The sequence below is a fragment of the Vicugna pacos genome, chromosome 5 (assembly GCF_048564905.1).
Source record: "Vicugna pacos chromosome 5, VicPac4, whole genome shotgun sequence".
In the NCBI taxonomy this organism is placed as follows: Eukaryota; Metazoa; Chordata; class Mammalia; order Artiodactyla; family Camelidae; genus Vicugna; species Vicugna pacos.
In genome coordinates, this window is record NC_132991.1 from 68063260 (window position 1) to 68088802 (window position 25543).

Below are 25543 nucleotides of genomic sequence, written 5' to 3' on the forward strand. Positions count from 1 at the left end.
TGACTTTTTATCCTATTTGTTGTTACCAGAAAGGAAGAAAAACTGCTGGAAATGCCTCTGGTTATCCCAATGTGGATCACATGCTCTCACCTGTTACCAGGGTGCACCATGATCAGCAGCGGTCCGTAGAACCACACAGCTGAGTTGGAGGCTAGGTTGGGAGGAGTAGTTTCCAAAGAAACATACTATCTCTGGAAGAAGGGAAGAGGACAGGACAGAAGAAATAGCAAATGTCCTGTATAGTGACATTTACTGTTTTTGTTGTCATTCTCCATGAATAAAAAAGTAATGCAAGATCATTTGGAAAACTGGGAATATCCATCAAACTCAAAGAAGTAAAAATTAAAATCACTTGAAGTACTTAATCCAGAGATAATCTACCTGTTAACATTTTGGTTAGACAGAATAATGTCCCTCCTCCCACACCCTAATTCCCAGAACCTGTGAATATGTTACTTTATGTGGCGAAGGAGGTTCTGCAGATGTTTTTAAGCTAAGGATCTTGAGATGGAAAGATTATTCTGAATTATCTGGGTGGGCCCAATGTAATCACAATGGGGCATATAAGAGGGAACAAGGAGGGTCAGAGTCAGAGACAGAGAAAGATTGGAAGATGCTACGGTGCTGGCTTTGAAGATGAAAGATGAGAGATGAAAGATGGCTTTATTCCATGAGCTAAGGCATGAAGGCAGCCCCTAGAAGCCAGAAAAGGCAACGAAACAGATTCTCCCCAGAGCTTCCAGAAAGGATACAGCTCTGTTCAAATCTTGATTTTAGCTAGCTGAGACTGATTTTGGACTTCTGATCTCCAGAACTGTAAGATAATAACTTTGTGTTGTGTTAAGCAACTCAGTTTATGGTAATTTGTTACAGCAGCAATAGGAAACTAATACAGTGGCTATATATGTAATACAATGGATATAAATATATATGTGTGTCTCTGTGGGTTGGGGTTTTTGTTTTCAACAAAATCAGGATCACACAGCACTTGATGTTTTGTGATGTGTGTTTTCCAAAATAAAAACATTGTATTTTTTTTAACAGAAAAATGATACAGTGAAAATGGTCCTGGTAGTACCAGAGATTGGTTAGGAGTATTACTCAGGGTATTTCAACAGGAGAGGAGAGAGGCTAGTGGGAGACAAGCCCACAGAGTTTTGCAAAACCCTAATTTGAGATGATGAAAATCTTGAGATGGACGGTAGCAAAAAGAACAGTCAAGAAGGGACAATTAGAGACAATGGAAAGTGTGACTAACGAAAATCAGTGACAGCACATTGGTGATGTCATGTTCTTTGGTATAGCCTTGCCTCAAAGCACATAACTGAACAAATGTTATAGTGATAAGCTATTCATCTGTTGGCTTTGTTTATTTTTCCATGACATATTTTTCAAATGACTTTTCCCAAGCAATTGAAGAATCATACAAATACGACCATGAGGCAGGAAAGGGAGACAGTCATTTCTAAACTCACTCATCAACCCCCTAGATGAATTATCAAAGAAAAAAAGTGTTAAATGATAAATACATAGCAGTAGGAGAATCTAAAATTGTTTGGGGGAAAATGAAAGGACTTTGATACTTCTAATTATCCTTAAAAAACCCACATTTCACCTATGCATTGCATATATACATTTTGACCATAAAGTCTGGAAACCTAAAAAATGTTTTATATTTTTACAGATTAAACATCTTTATTATTTCTGAGACAAAAATTATGTGAAGCAAAGAATCACAGATGGATGTGGGGGGATTAATGGAAAGATGGCATTAATGTACCACCTTCATTGCAATTTTGCACAGTACATTGAATTATACATTGCTAATGAGGAACAACACACTAAAAGTATCATGGGATGTCACTGAACACATCATGCATTATAATATCAATAAACCACTTATTATACATGTATATTATATGTATGTATATGTATGTGTTTCCAGTCTTTATTTGCTATATTTTCTGTCTTTATAGCCACCAAGTGTGTGTATTTACCCTTTAAGCCTCAACTTCTCATCTTGGATGCAGAGCCTTCAATTCAACAAATATTCATTGCGCAGCTGCTATGGACTGAATTGTGTCTCCCTCCCGCCAAAATTCATATCCTGAAGCCCTAACCATCCCCTCATGTGGAATGCTTTCTCCTCTCTATAGTGGCAACTCTAGACCTGGCAATACCCCACACTAAAGGAATACTTGATGGAAGTTCATATTCTTCCCTGTTCTTTTTCATTGCAGACAGTCTCTTTGGGATATAGGATCTTTTAAAGAAGTAATTAAGTTAAGATGGGGTCTTTAGAATAGGCCTTAATCCAATATTCCTGGTGTCCTTGTAAAAAGAGGAAATTAGGACCCAGACAGAGAAAGATGACCATGTGAAGGCTCAGCAAAAAGGTGGGCCACCTGCATACCAGGAGATGCCTCAAAAGAAATCAAGACTGGGGACACCTTGGTCTCAGCCTCCAGACCTCCAGCCTCCAGAACTGTGAGATAGTACATTTCTGCTGTTTAAGCCACCCAATTCGTGGCACTTAATAATGGTAGCCCTAGGACACTAGTACAGCAATCTACTATGTCTTAGACAATGTGATAGAAGTCAGAGACTAGATTTTTACCAATAGAAAAGGCACAGTTCTCATACTTGACTACCTCGTTATTGATTGCCAGCAACCTAAACAGCAGATCCACTTGAATGTCTCATCACTACTTCAAATGCCACTTGTCCAACATTGTGGCTTCCCTCAATAGGCTTTACTTTCCAGGGTATAGAAGGGCTCTTACTCTTCCTTGTGGCCTCCCTGCCACCCAGCACAGTGCCTTGAACTTGAGAGGCACTCAGTATCTATCTGTTCATGTAGCAATGATATCAGTCCTCTGCTTTCAGCATTATTTCAGCCTAGAAACCCTGGAGTCATCTTGGACTCTTCCTCTCCTCCACATCTTTGTCCACTCTGTTACCTATGCCTGTCAGTGTTTCAAATGTATTTTAGTTTTCCTCCTTTCTCCTTCCTTATCACTTAATACCTGGATTAACACAATCAGCCCTCCAATTGTTTGTCTTACTCCAGCCTATTTTTCAAAATGTTGCCAGATGTTTCTTAATCATGTCTCTCATCATTCTTTAATCTGACAAACATTGCTGAACGTTCCTATGTATAAGACACCATGCAAGGTGCTGGAGAAAACACACATGTGAATAAGACATGGTCTCTGCCCTTTGAGGAATTCATGGTCTTTTGGAGGAGTCAGACATAAGCACAAAATGTCCCAATATCAATGGGCAAAGTTTTGGGGGAACACATAGCTGCAGCACATAACTCTTTTCTAGAGAAATCAGGGATAAAGGAGGAGACAGCTGGACTGTAATAAACAGGAGCAGGACAGGCAGAGAAGAGGGATAGGACATTCTAGACAGATGGAACGGTAAATGCAAAGACTCAGAGTTAGAAAAATGGCTGGCACATTCAAGAAGGGACTTGATCACTTACTCTATTGCAGTGTTTCTCAAACCTACTGCTTGGTCACCAAGGGGGTCATAATCCATCTTTCTTTCATCTCACTCTTCCTAAATAGACCTCTTCAACTCTAGTAAAACCACTTTCCCCATTGTTTACAAAAAATAAGCTGCTACTTTCTGCTTGATACATTTGCTATGCCATCCCCTCATCTGGAATGCTTTTCCCTCTTTACAGTGGCAACTCTAGACCTGGCAATATCCCACACTAAAGGAATACTTGATGGCAGTTCATATTCTGCCCTGCTCTTTCCCATTGCAAACATTTTTGTGATGGTCATAACCTTTGTCGTTTATTACTAGGCACTAAGCACAAGTCCTTCACTCTTTCCATTAGTATGAGTAGCTAATACTAGTAGTAGTGGTTTAGTTAATGAGCTCAAAAGCTGGCTTAGAAATGCCCTCTGCGACATGTGTGTAATCAGAGAATTGCTGAGTTCCAATTGGTTGAATTCGTTTGTGGTCTGATTGTGGACGTCAGAACACTCACAAGGGTGCAGGTTATGATAACTGCTCTTGCATAATAGTTGGTGTTTGTGCTCAGCAAATATCTGGGAATGTCCAGTTCTACAGATTTTGCAGATAAAAAATGTCCCCCTAAAGGGCTACTCTTAAAAATATCTACTGTAACTTCAAAAATACGTATTACAAACGATATGTAATACTCTATTTACTACGTATTTATATACACAGGGTATGTAAATCCTACTTGTATAAAAGAAGTAGAAACACCTTTACAGGCAAAGATCAAGGGTTCTGCAGTTGTTAATGTTTGACTAGTCAGGGTGAGATGTGTACCTAGGATCGTTCTTGCCTCACCTTATATTAATGTCCCTCTGTCTCTCCCCTTGGCACTCAGATTCCAGGTACCAGCTAAGTCTCACTTTTTCCACGAAGTCACGTTAACCTGCTCCAACCCTAGTCATCTCTCTCTTAACTCCTATTGTACCTACAGTTTGTACCAGGGCTGAGTATTTAGTTGTTCTCTGATTATTTCATATGTTCTTGTCTCGTCTTATCAACAGTTTCTTGAAAACAGATCCCTTTTTAAAATAAAATTAACCTAATTTTTCTTAAATATGATTCGTGTGTTATCTTTCTCAATATCTTGTTTTCGAGATCTATTAACCTTCATAAGTATTGACTTAGTTCATTCATTTTAGTTGCCAATTAAAGAATACAAATTCATCATTAAAAGAAAAATAAATAAAAGAAAGTATCATAATTGTACCACTCTGCAATAAACATTTTTGTCTTCTTGTTGTATTTCCTTCTAGATTTTTCCTATATGTTTTATCGTGAGTTCTTATTGCATATAGTGTTTGTAATTTTTTTATTGATTAATATATTGTGAACATCTTTTCATATCAAAAACTATTCTTCTAGAAATCATCATTTTCATAAACTCATTGCTGGATATTTAAAGGATTTCCAATTATTTGCCATCATCCCATAACATCCCAGCTAATGTTTTGTTCTTACTCCTTGGAATAAATTCATAGAAGAGAAATTGCTTCATCAAAGAGATGTACATTTTAAGGTATTTTAATCTAGTGTTAAACTCCAAAAAAAGGTTGTAACCATTTACATTTCCACCTGTAGGATATGAGGAGGTGTGCTTTGTTTTGTTTTCCGTCCTTGCCAACACGGTTGGGGGGGGGGGGTAGGGGCCATTTTAGAAAATCAGAGACTATTTTCTGTATTTCTCCAGTACCCCTTAAAGTGATTCAACAGAGCTGGGGACACAGTGGACACTAAAGAAATAGTTTCAATACATTATATTAATATGTAGCATTCTTGCTGCTACTTACAACTACTGATATTTTTAGTAAAAAATTATTTATTATACTACATGTGATGGTCCTTAGCCTGCCTCCTGAAAATGAATACAGTATTTAGAAATGAAACAAATACTTTAAGAATTACTGAATCGTAAATTAAGATAGTGATAACTATTTTCAAAGGCAATTTCTATAGAAACTACTCTTAAAATGAAAGCTGTCCTATAGTCCTAAGAAGTCTCTTGGGAACAAACAATTTGTTTCATTTTTCTAAGAATAGGAAGTACTAAAACTTCTCCTCTGGGGAATAGGACTATGAAATTAGGATATGAAAACCTTCCCATCCATTAGCTATTAGTGTCTTCAGAATCAGGGGAATTGTGCCAGAGAGGAAGTCAAAACCTGGTGTGGATTTTCATAGCCTCAGCACACTTTAGAAACTGTCCTTTCCTTCAGTATGAAGGGGTAAAAGTCAACACCAAAATATCTGGGGAGAGTTTTAGTATTTCTATCTATTCCTGAATGTTTTATTTAAAGCTACCTCAGGGCGAGGACTGCTAGATCACCTTCTTAGGTGATTTCATTTTATAAGGCTCCTGCTGAGTCATCAGGAAGATCACATTAAGGTAATAATTGGTTCCACTTTTCCAATGTACAAATCTTTTCATCTTATGTAAAGTAGTAATCATTCAAAATTAGCATAACTTTAAAAATTACTGATTTGAAACTTCATTTAAAAGGATATATCTTATAATTCTTCTATAACGTTTTCTCCACAGGATTGGCTGAAGGTACTGGAATGAGTTTGTAGCTCATAAAGCATTATGCGGTGGGAAGAACACGTGAGTAGGGTCAGTAGATACAGATTCTAGACCGAGGTCTTCCAGTAATGGCTATTTAACTTAGGCAAGTCACTTCATCTCTAGGGTGTCTAGTTTTCTCTACCTTAATCCCAAATCTGGCTTAGGTCAGCATTTTCCAAAGTCTGTTCTATGGAACACATGTCCTATAAGATGCCCCATTGAAAAAAAGCATTTCATGGTCAAATACATTTGGGAAACACTTTATAGAATAGTTACTTCTTAGAAATTCACAGTGCATATTAACATATTCAAACTACTGAAAACCCCTCTAGTTTAGAAACCCATTGAACCTTGTTTACATTTCTACTTATTTGACTAAATGGAATTTTTATTTTATTGGAACCACATCTACTAAAATCCTGTGGAACTAGAGTTTCAAAGAACACACTTTGGTAAATAAATGATGGACTAAGATCCTTTGAGATGCCTGGATTTGTGATACTACTCTTTCTCATACAGGTATTCAGCCAGTCCCCTGAAACCTGCTCTTCCTTCTGGGGTCTCTGTTTCAGAGAAGGCCACCGTCGCCACCCAAACCAGAATCCTGAGGTCATCCCAACTCTCTCCCTCTCACTCACTCCCTCATACCCAATCATTCGCCAAACCCTGTAGATTCTACCTCCTTAATATTTCTCCCACCTAGTCCTCCTCGCCATCTCACTGCCTCTGCTTTTATGGAGACCTGCAACGTATCCCTTCTGGGTTGTTGCCATCACCTCCTAACTCGCACCTGCCCCCAGTCTAGACTCTCTGGTCTCCAAAACACAAACCCATTTGTTCTGGGGCTTAAAATACTCCAGAGATTTTATTTGTATCATTTATTATTATATTTCCCAGAATATCAAGTTCAAACTCCATAGTTTAGCACAAGCCCCTTAATGGTTGAAACCCTTCGACCTTCTCCACTCACCTTTCTGACGCTTCTCTGTACCTGTCCTGACAAAATGGAACTACTTGCCGAACTTCTAAGGCATTGTGCTCTTTGGTGCCTCTCTACCTGCCTTTGTCTGAAATGCCTGTTTCCTCCTCCTTCATCTGGGAGCTCCTCTCTGTCTCTGAACATTCGGTTCAAGTATCCTATTCCCAGGTCAGAATAGACTTCATATTCGAACTGTGATTTCTTGTCCCCCTTTCCTCACTAGACCATGTGTTTTTTGAGGGTAGGACCCACCTTTGTCTTTCTTGACCTTGTATTCTTAGGCCTTGGATGGAACTCAAGAAACACTGAATGAATGAATGAATGAATGAATGATTTCATGGTTTAACATAACTGATGAGAACCTGCTTACTTTTCTCAATGGCTGAAAGTGACTATTTTCCTTTCTAATTAGCCTCGACCAACCTAAGTACCTGGAGAAGAAAGAGTTGGTTCACAGCTATCTAAATGGAGGATTTCATGGAAGTGAATATCTTCCCTGTGCAGTATCCCACAGCCTGGTCATGGCATTTGATGACAATAGGGCATTATGAAGTTTGGCACTCAGGTATGTCTAATCTCAACAAATCTGGTCATTAGGGAAATGGGGTGAGACACCACAGATAGGTTTGTATGCATTATCATTTATGAAAATATTTAAAGCATTTATTAATTTAAAAACATTTATTGTGTAAGGAACCACGCTAGACATTATGGAAGATATGAGGATGAACATACTATTGTATTACATTCATTAGGGATGATCATAACTTACTGAAATAATTATAACTAGTGGTAATGCATGATAAGTTCCCCAAGAAAGGAACAAAAGGCTACAAGAATTGGTCAGCAGCACCTTCTTCATTTGTAAAAGATAACATTATTCTACACAAGAATATTAAAGCACCTTCTAGACTTAAAATACAAAACTGCAGTCACATTTCTGAAGTACAGATATCTCAAGTGTGAAATGTAACTAGTAACTGTATTGTATGGCTCTAAATACCAGTTTGAAACAGATTGTGTACCAGTTTGGAACAGATTGTGCAAAAGAGACCAAACCACTTCAAAGTCCTCAGGAATATCTGGAAGAAGGAATGTAACTAACCACACCAGGATTTGGCCCCAGGACAGAGAAATGAACACTCTGGTTCTTAGAAAGGGAGCCAGGATCTCAGAAATGTACAGTCAATTCTTCATCTGTGAAAAGTCAAGATACAGATACTCCTACTTAGCAAGCAGATGGGAAGACATGAAAAAGGAATGTTAAGTGAAACTAATTCCAGGTCACACTTCTGATTTGTCAATTGTTTTAATGCTGTCAACAAACTTGCTTTGCATGTGGCCTGGCAAAACTGATACAATTTTATATTTTTTTCCTGTTCTTTGATCAACTTTAGGAGGTCAAAATAAAGATATAAATTAAAATTTAAAAGTCTAAGTCAAGCCTGCATCAAAATAAACAGTATCTGAGTATTTCAGAACTTGGTGATGAGGAAAAATGGCAATACATTGCTCCCAAACAATTTCAATAAGGGGGAGAGGGTGACAGAAATGAAGAACGCAAGATAAGCAAATTTCACAGTTACAAAGTTATCAAAGATAATTGAAATGTGCAATTTCTAAAAGCTTCCTATTACAGTGCATGAAACTGCGGAGAGAGTTGTTGGCCAAAATGGGATTTCCTAAAAAAGGCTTCATGAACTGCAAGGACAGCGGTCCTGTAAGTGCCTAAGACCACACCTGATGGGCTGCTGGAGTCTGAATACTCCAGCTGGAAGGTGCATGCACACAGGTCCTCGACAGACGTGCTCAATACTTCAGTGTGTCCCAGGGCCCCGGGACAGAGGCCGCTGGGCCTGCTTCCAAGGACAGGAGAGCAGGGGTGGGACAGCGCCGGAATTTTCCTCCCTCACTCATTCATTCTCTGATTCACTGGTTCCTGGAGGCGGTTCACTGGGACGCGCGGAGGAGAGGCGGGGCGCGGGCGGCCCCGGCTGGGCGCGGTCCGGCGCCTGAGGTGGGTGAGCAGGGCGGGCCAAGGGGCGCGGGCCGGGGGCGCGAGTGGGCGGGCGGGCGGACGCCCGGGAGGGGCGGGCTCGGCTGCCTGCGCCGGAAGTGAGTGGCTGGCGACGGGCGGGGTGGAGGGGAGCGGGCGGCCGGGCGCGAGTCGGTCCGCCGGTCAGCCGCCCGGCCCTCAGCCCCGCCTTCTGCGTCTCGGCCGGACGCGGCCGAACTCGGATCCGCCGCGCCCGCCCCGCCCCCGCCGCCGCCGCCGCCCGGTCGGTCAGTCAGTCAGTCACGGAGCGCGCGGCGCGGGAGCTGCGGGCGCTCGCGGCGTCTCCCGGGAAGGAGCGCCGCGCCTGGGGAAGAAGAGGAGGCGGCGGCGGCGGCGGCGGCGGCTGGACGAGCGCGAGCGGCGGCCGCCCAGCCCGCGGCCGCTCCGGTAGGCGGACCCGCCGGAGGACCGAGCCGCTGCCGCGGTGAGTGCTCAGCCTCGCCCTCGGGGTCGGCCGAAGGAGCCGGTCGGGCGCGGGGCTGTGGAGCGCTGCCTCGCTCCCGCCTCCATTTTCCCGGCGCCCGGCCCCGCCATCCGGGCGCGGTGCGGGCGGGCGGCCGAGCCTGGGGCGGGGTCGCGGCCGGGGCCGGGGCCGGGGCGGGTTGGACCTCGCCCGGCTGGCGGCCATCCGTGGGTGGGGGTCGGCGGGGCCTGGGCTGCACCCTGCGCCCCTGGGGGTCGCGACGGAGGGAGACAATGAGATGCAGGGCCGCCTGGGGAGGGTGCGGTTGGGCTTCTCCCGCCCGGCACCGGGGGCTGGTGGCCCGGGACCGCGGGGAGGAGAGGACTCTTCCCCCTGCTAGCCGCAGAAACCAGTGATTCGGTATCTGGGGTTCCTCGGGTTTCGGTGTCCCCCATCTTTCCTAAATGAGTTCAGTGCAGAGATTTAGAAAGGCGGGGCACCTTCTGTGTCTTCTAATTAAGCAGGCTCAGTTATTGCTCCATTGCTTTTGAGCCCCATCTCGTCTGTGTGTGCATTCCCGCCGGAAATCCAAACTGCAATTCATTGAGGGGGGGCCGGGGGCTGGGGAGGCAGTGTAACAGTATTGGGATGTCTTCATTTTAAGACGGGTTGAAAGATGTGGTTTTCTTATTCAGACAGCGTCTTAGGGTGTCCCCAGTGTAAGCTGGAAACCGCATAAGTCATTGCTTATAAGCATGAAGACGTGGCTTAGTATGACATAAGAGCTTTTGGGAAGGGTATAAGCGTTACATCAAATGTGACTTGTTTGTGTGCATTTCTTATATTCTTTGGAAAGAGCACTTGGGAAAATCTGAGAGAATTGAAAGGTTCTTCACTTAGCCTACCAATGAGGGTTGATGTTGTCTGCAGCATTTCTCTTGGAAAAATGTGGAGAGCTGACTCTATGTAAAGTCCGCTGTAAAGGAAGAGTAAAGGTAACGGGCTAGGGGTGTGGCGTGATCGGGTTATTAAAAGAGTGGTAGTGAGTCCATAGGAATATTAAATTTAAGAAGTATTTTTGGAATACCTACTGTCTGTTAGTCTGAGTGGGTGACACAGAGTGAACAAGACTGCAACCGTATAGTGGTGGAAAGAGCTCTTTGAAGCCAGGGACGCCAGCGTTCCATAAGCTCTGGAATTGGCTGGCAATTGAACTTTCAACAATATGGTTCTCTATCAGTAAAATGGGAATAACACCACCTGCTTACCTCCGGTGACTGTTGTCAGGCGGATTAAATTAGATAATGTATGCAGAATGCCTAGCACCTTGACCCGCATGCAGGTGTTTAAGTAATGTTAATTCCTTTCCTCCCTAGCCTGCTGCCCCCGGGATTTTCTTGGGGGAGGGTGGGGGAAGAACTGGACGTAGGTAATTGTAATGCAATGCATTATATAATAAAAATGTTGAAGTAGAGGTGCAAGATAAGGAAGTGAAGAGGAGGGGGATAATTCTAAATTGGGAACACTTGGGGAAAAATCATGGAAGCTGCGGCATTTAAGTGGAACCTTTAAGGATGGGTAGGATTTCAGCTGATGTAGATGGGGAGGGGGAGGGCATTCCTAGTAGAGGTGGTGCTATCCTTTGAGAGGAATTGAGGAGGTAGAGCAGTGGGGGAAGGGCAAAATTAGAGACGCTCAGAAGCTTTTTAGCTCTTGTTGAATCTGACCTTCAAAGATTGTCTCTGTTATTTTGCTTTCTCTGTTGTGAATTTCCCAGAAACCAGATCTAGAATATTCAAGTAAGTACAGAAATGTCTACAAAGCTTAATACATGATTTTTTGGATGAGACATTTTGTGTTATTTGGACTGCTGCTGTCTTCTGTTTGAATTTAATAAAGAACTATTTGTAGATACTTCCCTGTGATGAATATTAGCTCTATTTGCTGTAAAAAAGCCGCTGATTTTTCAGAGTCAGAGGTCTCACTAAGATTATATAGTGAGTATAGTGAATAACTGGCTGAAAGAAGTGGAGTAGTGGGCACGTACTGGGTATGCCTCAAACTCTTAATCAGTATCATTTGTTTTCACAAATATTTTAACACTTCATTTTCAGAAGATGTGTTTTAAACAATTGTCTTTGAAGATAATTAAAATGGATTTTCTTTTGGTTTTGCTACCTTTTGGTTCCCACCCCATGTGTAATTATTTATTAGATTAGCATGGTGGATGACTCACACTATTCATAGATATTTGGACACACATTATAAAATCTTATGGCTTTACCTTGGTTCTGAAGTAGTTGAATGTCAGCATTAGTATTGTTAACCTCAAACCCTTATTTTAGGAAAATTAATATTAGACAAGATAGGTGACCTCAACCGAATCACAGTATCTTGGACTCTCAATTCTTTTAGCTATAAAATGAGAAGTTTGGGTTAAATCATTGGTTTTCTGTCTGTGTTTTACTGAACTCTAGAATTTTGAGGAGGACCTTCAGAGGTTCTGCAGATGTTTGATTTAAATCTCATTAAAAACGTGTTGTAAACCCAGTATAATGAAAAGCGACTACTCTATGACACGCACCATTTTAAGTGCTTTATGTCTATTAACTTAACACTTCATGTTTGCTATTATCCTGTGATGTAGATTCTATTAATATCTGAGAAAACGGGCATAGACTACAGAGCCATAAAGTGGCAGAGCTGAGATTGAAAATAGGCAGCTTAACTCTTAAGCTTGTGAACTACATTCCTATATTGTCACTGTCATAAATAATACACTCAGTTTTTATCATAGTAAAATATACAACATAAAATTGATCATTTTAACCACTTTTAAATGTACATTTCAGTGGTATTAAATGCATTCACATAGTTGTGCAACCATCATCACTGTCTGTCTCTAGAACTTTTTCATCATCCCAAACTGAAACTACCCATTGGACAATAATTCCACACCCCCTTTCCCTCTGGCCCCTGGTAACCACTTTTCTACTTTGTCTCTGTAATTTTGAGTACTCTAGGTACTTCATATAAATGAGATCATGCAATATTTGTTTTTGTTTTGTATCTGGTTTATTTCACTTAGCATAATGTCTTCAAGGTTATTCCATGTTGTAGCATGAATCAGAATTTTATTCCTTTTTAAGGCCGTGTAATAATTCCATTGGATGTATAGACCACATTTTGTTTATTCATCTGTAGATGGACATTTGGTTGTTTCTACCTTTTGGCTGTTGTAATACTGCTCTGGATATTGGTGTACACATATCTGTTCAAGTCCCTGCTTTCACTTCTTTTGGGTATATACCCAGAAGTGGAATTGCCAGATCATGTGGTAATTCTATGTTGGATTTTGTGGGAAGTATCACACTGTTTTCTATAGTAGCTGTAGTATTTTGCATTTCTACCAGGGCAAGGGTTTCAGTTTCTCCAAATCCTCACCTCTGCACTTGTCACTTTCTGTATTTTTGGTAACAGCCATCCTGATGAATATGAAGTGTTATCTCATTGTGATTTTGATTTGTGTTTTCTAATGATTAGTGATGTCAAGCATCTTTTCATGTGATTATTGGCCATTTGTGTATCTTCTTTGTAGAAATGTCTATTCAGATCCTTTGCCAGTTTTAAAAATTGGTTTGTTTTGTTGTAGGAATTTTTTGTATACTCTAAATATTAATCTCATAAAAGATCCGTGATTTACAAATATTTTCTCTTATTTGTGGGTTGCTTTTTTACTCTGTTGATAGTGTCATTTGATGTATAAAGTTTCTTATTTTAATGACGTCCACTTCATCTGTTTTTTCTGTTGTTGCCTGGACTTTTGGTGTCCAGGAAGTTGTTGTCAAATCCAATGTCATGAAGCTCTTCCTCTGTGTTTTCTTCTAAGAGTTTTATAGTTTTAGCTATCATGGTTAGGTCTTTGATACATTCTGAATTAGTTATCTGCGTGTGGTTTTAGGTAAGGGTCCAACTTCATCCTTTTACTTGAGGATATCCAGTTTTTCTAGCGCCATTTGTTAGAAAGACTGCCCTTTCCTCAGTGAATGGTCTTGGCACGCTTAGTACATATATATACTTTTATCACATTGAAATCCATTGTGCTACATGGTTATACCTGGTTCATTTGTGTGTGGGGGTTGGGGAAAGCATTCCTTAGAATAAAGCTTCTTTGACTATCTACTTATTTGTGAATTTTAAGTAGGTAAGGAAAGTTGTAGTTTGTAGTACATTTTTTAAAAATTCAGTCTTGTGCATGTCTATTCATATAGAATTGTCTAAACAATGCATTATTATGGCACATAAGCTGCGTTTGGTTGAATGACAGGCAGGACCCAAGCCCATTTCTTTGGGGGTGTACTCATCCTGTGTAAGTCATTTGTTTAGTAACAAATGGACATATAGCACTAAGTCCTGATGTATTATAGATGTTTTCATAGCTTATTGCAAGTTTTCATTTTTTCTTATTTGCTTAATAAGCAGTTTTTAGATATTGTTGCTTACTCATTTTGAAAGAAAAAAAATCTTACTTAAAAATTTCTTGAATCGATTTAACTGAAGCATATCCTGAGACTGCAAAGTGAACCCTTAAAGGCAAAACAAAACAAAAGCTGCTACCTACTTACAGCTACTTATCTGAATGAAATAAAAACAAAATTTTACAGAAGTAAATGGATTGCTTAGGTGTCCAGACTATAACTAACATCTCGAACCCTCAATTTGTAATAAATTATAATGTATTTGAATATAAAGTGGTATTAGCAATGCTTTTGCAGTTATATATGGCCTGCTGTATAAGATTTCTTCTGAAAAAGTTCTGTTGTGAAATATTAGAAAACCCCCAGATTATATGATATCCAAGCTTCATCTCATGCTCTTACCACTGTTATTTTAAGATAAAATATTTATCACACTTTGGGGCAGATGTCTTAAAATACATCACTCATAACGTACTTTTTTCCAAGTCAACTTATATGTTCTGCTGTTAATAAAATGTGTATTATTACTCTGCTTTGGGCAGAGCTAGGCATAATGGAGAAGTCAAAGGGATAGGTACTATCCCCTCCAAAATAGAGAGGATACACAGTTTAAATGCAGGATACAGGGAATCAGAAGAGAATGTATTTAAGAGCGCAGAGTCTAAAAAGCAGCAGAAGGGACTGGGATTTGAAAATGGGTGAATGTTTAAGGTTTGGAAAAGAAGAGACAAGTCATCCCTTTAGATGAGAAGAAAAGCAAGATTGGATGGCCCCTAACTGATAGCGTATCATTGTGTAACACTTAAAATGTAATCCCCATGGTGAAGAATGGTGAAATCTGGAGAAAATGAGAACTGTAAACGTATTAAACAGGCCCAAATATTGCAGAATTGCAGTAAGTAGTACGATTTTCTAGTTGTACTTAAAAATTGAATGCTTTTTTAGAAATTATTTTTAGAATGATCTCACTAAGCTTGATATGTGAAGAAAAGTGTTAGCTAAGTCAGTACAGCAAAATAATAATGTGACTTGAAAATACAATATATTCTTGATGTAGCCCAGGTTGTACATGCCTCTATCCATGGTTCCAAGCATGATTTATTTTCCCTAATTTTTCTAGTCAGAGTTCCATTCATCCTTTGAGACCCGGTTCAAGTGAGACACACCTTTATGAAGTTGTTTGATGCCAAGTAGAATTCATTTCTTTCTTCTTCATTTCTCTAGACCTTACTTGATTTGCCCTATGTTGTAAATAATTGTGTACTGTCTTAAATCCCCTCTGAGTTTTGGAGTGCTGGATCTAGTTTTACTCATCTGAAATGCCTGTCAGTCCCTTAAATATAATAGAAATACAATAAAAAAAAAGTTTTAATGAAAGCCATTATTTGAAGAATTCTTTGTAGTTGGTGTTACATCTCTTGAAAGGATCCATAAAAATCTAATAATGTTTATTTTATTTATAAAGGATAATTCTTTCTCTGCTTATTTGGTTTATTTTATAGTGTAACAAATGACTTTAGAGACTTGTGAAGGGAATCAGTGATGTTAGTAATGGCTTAAAAACCTTTTTGTTTACCCTAAGTTTTTAAAATAAATATATATATTTTTTAAAGCAAGAGTAATGAATATGGTACATTATGTTTGAGAAATCTTGGTTTTACTGCTTCGTAATATAGAAATTCCAAAGTCTGGTTCTTAAATCTGTTTATTTTGGTACTTGGTTTTAATGCTTGTCTTAGCTAAAAGACAGCTCATATAGGGACATATGCCCAAAAAGATAAGTGCCTCTTTGGCTCTACTTCTTAAATGGAGATACTCATTGTTTAATTTTTGTCCATCATTTGTGCATATTTGGTCAGCAAAGTTTGCTCTTCCTGTGCAAACCAGTGTGAGGATTTGCATTTATATGTTTTTAATAAACGTATTCAAAATCCACAGGAACCTCTATGTATGGAAGGCATTTAAAGAGTTAGAAAATGATTCTTCTGTTTTAGAGTGTGCAGGCACTAGTATTTCAAGATGACACACGTAGTTTTCTTTGGGAATACAGTTACTTTCTTAATAAGTTTTTAAATGCCTCATTTACTGTTAAAGTATGCATAGACTATGTTTTTGTTTTTAAAAAGAACTGCTAGGGGGTATACTTCTAACAGTCACTTATTACAGTCAGTCAGCAAATTCAGACTTTTTTGGTAAAAGGTAAATGCTGAATTTATCTTTAAATTTGACAGCTCTTTTAAAGTACTTTGCCTTGAGACAACCAATACACTTGTTTGGTATAAAATCTTATGGTCACTTCTTATACCACATCAGTAACATCTGTAATACTTGGTGCCCTTTCTGCTTCAGCTTCTCTTTTGCTGCAGTCGTTGCTTTTGAGATTAAACCTTACTTCCCCAGCCCCAGTTTTCTTTTGTTGAGGTCAAAGCAGCTGCTTCATGAAGGATTATATACTACAAATTTTCCATAAAATACTGTTTCTGTTAAGGAAATCGTTTACTGTAAGAATATATCTTCCCTGGAACAACAGTCTCTTGTAGCAGTTTACAAAAAGGTGCGTTCTTTATTTCATTTTTGAAGAAGAATCTACCAAATACTATCAATACTCTTCCCTCAAAATATGTAGAATCACTTAGTACCAGAATACTTAGGTTACATATATGACGTGTGACTGCTGATAGGTGGCCATAACGAAGAGGCTGGTGTCATTTTGTATGTTAACTATACACATATATTGTATCACATTGTACGAAATTATACTTAGAATACATATGTGTATTAAGATAAAGACTATGTGTAAATAGAACTCCTCATATATGTTCTTCATATACCCCAAAGGATCATTACTCATTCTTCATGGGTAATAATCACTTCCATTTTGGAAACCACTATAGTGTCTTGTTAAATTAGTATTGTTAATAATGAGCCTTTCATAATATTAAGTTCCATTTTATAATATGAAGCCATCTTAAAAATAAAGCACTTGGGACAGGACATTCTGGTTTTCTTACTAATTGTAAAGAAATGTTTGTGGAAGAAAGATAAATTTCAACAATATAAGACCTTAATGAAACTTATTCTTCATCAAAATTGAAATTATTCGCTTATTTAGAAGCTTAAATTTGAATTTTGCATTATGCTTTCAGGAATTATTCAAGGTGAATTAAAAGTACCCATTTAAAATTTAATTTAGTAATACAGTAGTGTTGATAGCCTTACAGCTTTTCCATGTCCATGCTGAGCATTTTCCCCTCAACATCCCTAGCAAGATATAAAATATTTCCATGATTCTATCTTTACTTTGCCCCTCCACTCCTTCTGGAACTACAAGCACAGTTGCTTCACCGCAGGTACATTTTGCCTGTTCTAGAACTTTGTATTAGTTGAATCATACGTATACTCTCCTTTGTCTCTGACTTCTTGCACTCAGCATGATGTTTTTAGATCCATCCATGTTATTGAATGTATCAGTAGTTTGTTTCTTTTTATTGTGAAGTAATATTCAATTGTACAAATATGTGAATATACCATAGATTGTTTATCCAGTTAACTGTTGATGATCATCTGGGCTGTTTCCAGTTTGGGACTGTTAGTGAAATAAACTGCCATAAATATTTTTGTACAAGTCTTTCTGTAGACAAATATTTTATTTCTCTTGGATAAAGGAGTAGAATTGCTAGGTCATAAGTAGATGGTGTTCTTCCTTTTAAAGACTTGTATTGAAGAACAATATACATTAGGAAAGCACACATATCATTAAGCGTACACTTCTACAACCTGAATACTCCTATATAACCAGAACACAGACGAAAAAGAAAAGTACCAGCGTGCCAGAACCCCACCTCGTATTTGCTTCTCTATACCCCTGCCCTGTCATGGGGAGCCACTGCCTTGACTCCTGACTCTGCTTTAAAGTATTTTGGTTTGCTTATGTCTTTAAAAAATTTTTTCTACTTATTGAGATATAATTTCTGCACACATTAAAGATAAATAATAAACTGCACACATTAAAGGATACAGTTTGGTAAGTTTTCGTACACCTGTGAAGCCATTACTGCAGTCAAGATCGGTAACATTTTTATCATCCCCCAGTTTCCTTACACCCCTTTGCCAGTCTTCCTGCTGTCTACCGCTGTCTCTGGGCAGCCTGTCACCATAGATTAGATTGAATTTTCTAGAATTTTATGTATGAAATCATACAGTGTTCTCTGTCACTCCTTCTCTTTCTCTAGTCAGGCTTATTTTTATACAGAATGATGATATTTAGATTGTTCTATATTGTTGGTTGGATTAGTTCCTTTTTATTACTAAATATATTACGTTATGTGTATATACCATATTTTGTTTATCCATTTTCCTATCCATAGATATTTGGGCTGTTTTCATTTCTGGCTTTTATAAATAAAGCCACTATGACATTTTGTACAAATGGATACCGATACATGTACACATATATCTTCATGAATATATGTTTTTATTCCTCTTGGATAAATACCTGTGAGGACATGCTGGGTTAATTTTTTAAGAAACTGGCAAACTTTTCCAAACTTGTATTACTTTATATGTCCATTTGATAACCTTATCTAATGCATAAATGAAGGGACCATCTATTCTCATGTGACAGTGCTACAAACAGAGGATGCTAAAACAGATATCTCTAGGAACATTAAAGCAGAATTTTACAGTTGTGTAGTTATTGGCATAATTCTTTTGGCTTGTATAGTTGTCGATATTCATATTTAAGGAGGCTTATCTTTATTAACATAATCTGGTATTTTTAGAATGAGAAGTAAGACTGAATCTTACCAGTTTAATTGGGGCATAAGTTCTTACCAGAGGATTTTGAGTTTGCATTTTGTAGTTTGCCTTTTCTTCTCTCTTTCATTAATAATACTAATGGAAATATGCAACCCTTAGGAATGTGTAAAGAAGAAAATAAAACACAATTCTACCACCCAGAAATGATTACAGTTAAAATTTTTGGTGTATTTTCTCATATATATGTGCTTGTGCCTGTTTATATAGCTCATTATTGTATGCATTATTTAGTTCTGCTTTCATTTAAATGCTTATATCAGTAGCATTTTCCCGGGCATTAAATGCTTTATGAATAATTTACAACATCTACATTATAATCCATGGTAGGCATAAAACACACTTGAATTTACTCAACTTTTCTTTTCTTGTGGGATATTTAGTTGCCCTCTCCCCTCCCCCACCATGTGTGTGTTTAATATTTGGCTTTGATAAGCATATTGTTTACAATTGTATTTTGAATTTCTTTTTAAAGTTGTTTTAAATTTTGAAAAATTTTAAAACCAAAGTATAAAATATTATAGACATCTGCATGCTCATCCCCAGGAGTAATCAATTGTTTATTTTTGCTTCAAATAATTTGTTTAAGGAGAAGTAAAATCCTCCTCCAGGTAACAGTTTGTTTTGTTCTGGTGCATATGTTTTAATGCATTTTATACATATGTATCCATAAAATTTTACTTATTACTGTATGTGCTTTTGAATTTTGTATAAATGATATACTATGTTATCTTTTAAAATTTGCATTTTTTTACTCAACCATATAGTTTGAAATTATTCATACTGGTTCTTAGAGATCCAGTTCATTCTTTTTATCAGAATAAGCCAGTTTCTCCATTCTCTTTTTGAGGGATAGTTAGATAGTTAGGATGCCACAGTGAACATCCTTTTACATTTCTCCCCTTGCTTGTCTCTTCTGTGCTCAGACACTTAGAAGTGGTGTTACAGGATCATAAGGTATACAGTCTCCAAAAGGCTCTCCAAAGTGGTGAGGATTATGTCCCTTTCAGCAATGTTCTCATTGCTCCACATACCCCCCACCCACTGGTTTTATCAGACTTTTTTTTGCCAACTTGTTGAGTACGAAATGGATAATACTATTTTCTAGTACCTTTCTAGAAATACAGTTATTTTGATAAGGAGTACAAGGTTCTGTAGCATATTCAATTAAACTTTATCCATGGAAATTGTATTCTTTCAGATGTCCATTAAGAAGTGTTTTCTGACCACAAATTAAAACTTTTAAAGAGTTTTGAATGAAAGCATTGTCATTTATGTTTATTCACAGTGGATCATAATTGTTTTGTCTAAAGAAGTATATCTGTCCTGACAGTAGGACTGTTTGGAGAATTGCCTAAAATGCATTAACTCCTATATTGCGACATCTGTGTAGATAATTTAGATGATTATTTAGCTAATAGAACCTTTGACTGATTTTACTTCCTGTGAGCTGTTTTGGGGAACATGTATTTTTTTAATCATGTACAGTCAAGTAAAAATGTAATATCCAGTTACATATTTTTTTCATTTCAACAACTATTTGATGACTGCTTATAAGAGTAGAAATAATTTACTCTGGGAATGCTGAATATATCACTGTTACAAAACTTTTCTTTAACCATCTCCCCCTACTGTGTATGTGTATAATGAAAAACATTTCCGATTTAAGATATTGTAACATGTAGGCACATTAATTTTTAAAGTAAAGAATATAAAATATGTACAAGTTCTATCCTCTTGTTAGAAATCGTAATGAAACTACCTGAGGGCAGGAATCATGTCTATTCTTTAAACAGGTATATTCTCTTGTTTATCTGTACAGTGCCTGACTCGTAGTATTTCATTAAGTATTTGTTGAGTGAACAGTGTTATTTCTTGTTAGGAAGTAGTACTATCTTCTTAAGTGAAAAAAAAAGCTATACTCTTTTAGTACAAATAAACACAGTTAATTCTGTGTGAACTTGGGTTTCTGTCAGTATTTATTCTTAAATACTAATACTTAAGCTTTGATCTTTCTGGTTTTCTGAGAGAGAAGCATCCTAAAGTAGTAGGTTTTTTTTTTTTATTGTTATAGAGAAACTCAACTCTGGATCTATTTTTAAGTGAAAAAGAAAGCTTCACTTTTGATCCTAAGTTCACTGGGAGCACCTACGTATGATTTTGGTGTATTTAGCCTGTGGGTGTCCAGTTCCCTCTCCATGATTTCTGACTTGACTTCCTTATGGTCTCATCCCTCTCTGCCCCTGTGCCTTTGCCCCTAGTCCTTGAAAGCATAAAACTCTTTCCTTTATGAGCCAAAGGTCTCATAAATTTAGTGACTTTATTGACAATTTGAAGGTTTACAAGGGAGAAATCACATATGTACAGCCTTTTACTGTTTTACAGCCTCTGCTCCTCATCTGTGACTACTTTCCCTAGCCAGCGCTTCAGACCTACCACCGTTTTCATCCTGTAGAGCTTTCCCGGAACTTAAGCCTAGTCCCCAACTCAGTGTAGTTTTCACGAGGAGTAGCACTGTGTTGTGTTGTCGAATGCTATGTAATGGGTCACTCCAGAACTTAATGGCTAAAGACAGCAGCAATCATTTTATTATTATCTCGAACAGTTCTGGGGGTTGGCCAGGCTTAGATGGTTCTTGCTTGGAGTGTCTCATACAGTTGCAGTTAGGGGCAACTGGAGCTGGTGTCATCTCAGAGGATTTCTCCTCACTTACCTGTCTGGTAGTTGATGTTGGTTATTGGCTGGGACTTCAGCTGGGGGTGTGGACTGGTTTCTACACTTTGCCTCCTTAGGTGGCCTAGGCTTCCTCACAGCATAATGTTTGGGTTCCATTAACAGCTTTCTAAGAGAGACAGATGGAAGCTGTTAGGACTTTTGATGATCTAGTCCCAGAAGTCACTCAGCATCATCCTCCGTAGTTACAGGTCCCCTCAGATTCCAGGGGAAGGAACATAGACTATACCTTCCAATAGGAGGGAAGAGTCTTAAGGCAGATAGTTGTGAGAAGAGCATGAGACTGGGAATATTGTTGCAGTCATGTTGGGAAAGACCACCTGTCTTGCCATATCAGGTAGGTTTATTAATCCCCGGCTGAAATTCTGGTGAACAAAATTTTATCCATCTTCTTTTATCTGAAAAAAAAAATTTTATTACACATGGTGAGGAAGTTATAGATGTTCAAATGCCACTGCCTTTAAGAATGAAGGTTAAAAAGTAGTCCTTAATCCTATTCTCACTGTTCTTGAAGCTTTTAAAATACACAACTATGCAGACTCCAACCCAGTCTCCCACTAATTAGAATGTACTGGATGGACCTCAGACATATATTTTAAAAGCTTCATGGTAACTGTTGAAGAGGTTTCAAGCCTTCTACCTGTACTCCACATGCATTAGTCACTACCACCTTCCTGTTGATTCACTAATATTTTGAAACTTCCCTCCTCTCTTTGTATTCAAAATATATGATATCAATAGAAAACAATGGTAGTCTATACTAGAGTACTAAATAGTGCCATATGACAGTAAGTAAAAAAACCCTGAGATTTAAAAGAACCTACATGCTGTAGTCGTTAGGGTAGTTTCATGGAGAAAGTGAACTTAGATTGGATCTTGAAAAATATATGGAGCTTAGATATGTTTTGTATTGATGGGAAATTCTTCTCAATTGGTTGTGAACATTATGTTTACTCATTAACCATTATGTTTACTCATTTAAACAGATACCTTGGAGGTATTCAGATGAATCATTTTGCTCTCAAATGTGGAAAGAAAATGCAAGGGATTTTGTTTTCATATAGTTGATGTTTCTATTTTAGTTATCTTTTTCAGACATGCTTAACAAAGTCAAAGGTATTCCTCCCTGTGACAGCCTCTGAAAGACTACTTTAACAGTGTATCATTTATCTCTATGTCTAATTATTAAATCTGATTTTAAGTAAATCTGATGGTGTTTAAGTCCTTTTAAATGTTTTCATCAACCACTGTCTCAAATAAAGAAGTGAAGAAAGCATCATTGATAGAAGTTGGGTCACAATGAAAATAGCCCTCAATAGAGTTACCTGTGCACTAGGCACTGGGCTGAGTCTTTTATGTAGTTTATTTCATGTACGCTTCACCATAATGATGTGAGGTGATTTTTACAAATGAGAAAAGAGGTTTAGAGGATTTAAGAGGGCTGGTACAAGTTCATGGAGCTATTCCTTGTTTGAATCAGGTAATCTAATAACTAGAGAGCCCCAGCTTTTAATCAAATGAAGTTCATTTCCTTCAACTGGGAATGCATACTAAATAGTGATGGAAGAAGAGACAGGCTTACCATCTGTGAAATGATAAATTGCAACCAAGAATGTCTTCTTTTTTGTGTACTGTGACTATGAAGCCAGTCATGTGAACCCTTTAGCTATGATCAAAAACAGGGCACCAAACTTAACACTACCTGACTGTGTTTAGATTTGGCCAGTTTGGCAAGATGAGAATCATTGATATTTTGAAAACCCCCTTCTTTTTTACCCAACATGCTGTCTAACCAAAACTTACAATGGTTAGGCATTGTTACTGGTTTATTTAAGGTTGTAAGAAGGTTAGTGAAGTTACTAGTTTTTATTTTTAAATTTAAAATGAATTTTAATTAAATTTTAATTTTTTAAATTGTATTTAGAGGTTAATGAACAGGTAGACTATAAAATATTTTTAATCTTTCCTCTTTCTGAGACTTTCTTTGAACTTTGGTTTCCTCATTATAATAAGATGGAGAAAATAACCACCTGCTTTCCTGCTTCTTCAAACTAGAGCAGCGTACTCCCAGACCCCTAGGGTGAGTCTGCCTGTGTGCAGGGGGTTGGAGGGATTGGGAATGCAAAGCCACAGAGTAGATGTGACCATTATCCTGGAGCTCTAAATTTACTCGATGATAGGCAGTTTTAAACATCTTTTCTGTTTAACTTATGGAGTAGAATGTGAAAGCAATGTGGATTTTAAGATAGTTGCATTCAAAATAAATCTTAGGCAGGCAGCAAGCCCGCCCTGGGGATAGTATTTATCCTCTCACTGGTGGCCATTTTTTGTGCTACCTGGAATCCGTGTTTTGTTGTACAGCGAGTCACATTTAATTCTTTCTTGTAACCGTTGTAACAAATGAATAGACTGAGAGGTAAAACTGAAACTCAGAAAAACCCTAAATGTATTAATTGATGAGAAGTCAAGCACCCTGAACAAATTTCTAGATTCCCGCTGAGACCTGGTTTTTGTTGGGAATTCGGACTGCAGAGAAGGTGGAGAAGCTAGCTCCCGAAGCCTCTCCCTCCCCTGAAGTGGCATGCCTTAAAGAGTAACTGGCCACAGGTATTTTTCTTCTGGAATTAAGATTGGAGACAGAAGACTGATAAATAGGGATTTAGAGGGAAGTCGGTAATGAAAGAGTAGAACTTGAGTGGATTGGGAGGGGTGGGGAGAGACCGTTGGATTTTAACTAGTCCTTTCTTTTTTCTCCACATTAAGAAAATGAGGCCTAAGGATTTAAATGATTTACCCCATAGTTCCAGCAATTAGTGGCAGAATAACAATTTCCAGTCTTTTTATCCCTTGATAAGTCCTAGATGGCTTAGGCTGGGAATATCTTGCAGACTTTCCTTAAATGGATCACCCTTTCAGTGGTATTAGATAATGAAGGTCCTGTTCTTACTAATTCATCTTTAAGTCATAAAAATGAAAGATTTGCATACTTGTGTTTTCTTCTCAACCAGAATTTGTGTTAAAATGTTAGAAGATATTTAGCATCTATTGTTTAAACATTCTCATAGACTCATTCTGAAAATGTCAGTAACTTTATAGACTGTATCCTTTTTACCCAAAGAAAATCTTGGCCATCAGTGTTATCTCTTTCCATTTGTGACTGGTTAATGTCAGGAATAATGAGCCATCTCTGGTTGGTTTTCTGACTCCTGCCGTGATAAAATACTAAGATATGCAAAGATAGAGGAAGAAATGTATGTGGGATTTACTAGTAAAGTGATTTCTCCCCAGCCTTGAGTTTCTGTTGAGAATTCTGGTTAATTATGAACTTTTTTTTTTTTTAGCAAATGTATGAATTTGGGGTTTTCATATGTAAGAATTTGGAGTAACTCCTTTGAGGGATACTGAGAGAGGGAAATAATGAAAAGAGAGTCTAAAGAGTTGGAGGTGTAAAGCAGGTTGGAGAACAGGATTATAGAGTTTTAGAGTGAAACCTTGGAAAGGAGAGATAAAGGAAGCTGAGAGAAGAGATAACATTGTGATAAATGTATTGATAAACTTCCTTATAAACTTTCAAAGAATTGAATAAATTATTTGCTTAAAACTAGTTTGAGGTAGGTTTCTGTCTCAGAGACCCTTACGAATAATCATTTGTTAATTTTTGCAAGAGAGTCATATTATAACACAGCTGTTTAATCAAATCATATCCCAAGAAACAGATAGCCTTGTGAAATAATATTCAAATATTCTGCTGAAACTAAAGTGCATTTTCGAATTTTTTCCTGAACAATTCCTCTACTAAAGGGAAATTAATTTTAAATGTATTGGCTCCTTTAAATTCATATTTACTGAGAGCCAGATAAATTAGCCACTTTTTATTTTTAAGAAATGCGCCTTTAGCTTTGCGTCATCTTAAATTAGAAATGTTCAGCAGGAAAAAAGAAGTTGAAATTCAGATGGAGAATATGATTCTTTCATAGTT

At 38.0% G+C, this 25543-nt stretch overlaps 1 protein-coding gene across 2 annotated transcripts in view; it reads left to right on the top strand.

The window, feature by feature from the left end:
• Positions 1 to 9161: 9161 nt before the first annotated feature.
• The window catches only part of RAPH1 (Ras association (RalGDS/AF-6) and pleckstrin homology domains 1), an 83727-nt gene continuing 67345 nt past the window's right edge, over positions 9162 to 25543 (top strand). For both annotated transcript variants that reach the window (XM_072961416.1, XM_072961417.1), the window contains exon 1: positions 9162 to 9559. The gene's annotated coding sequence lies outside the window, so the exon portion shown is untranslated. The remainder of the gene's footprint in view (positions 9560 to 25543) is intronic.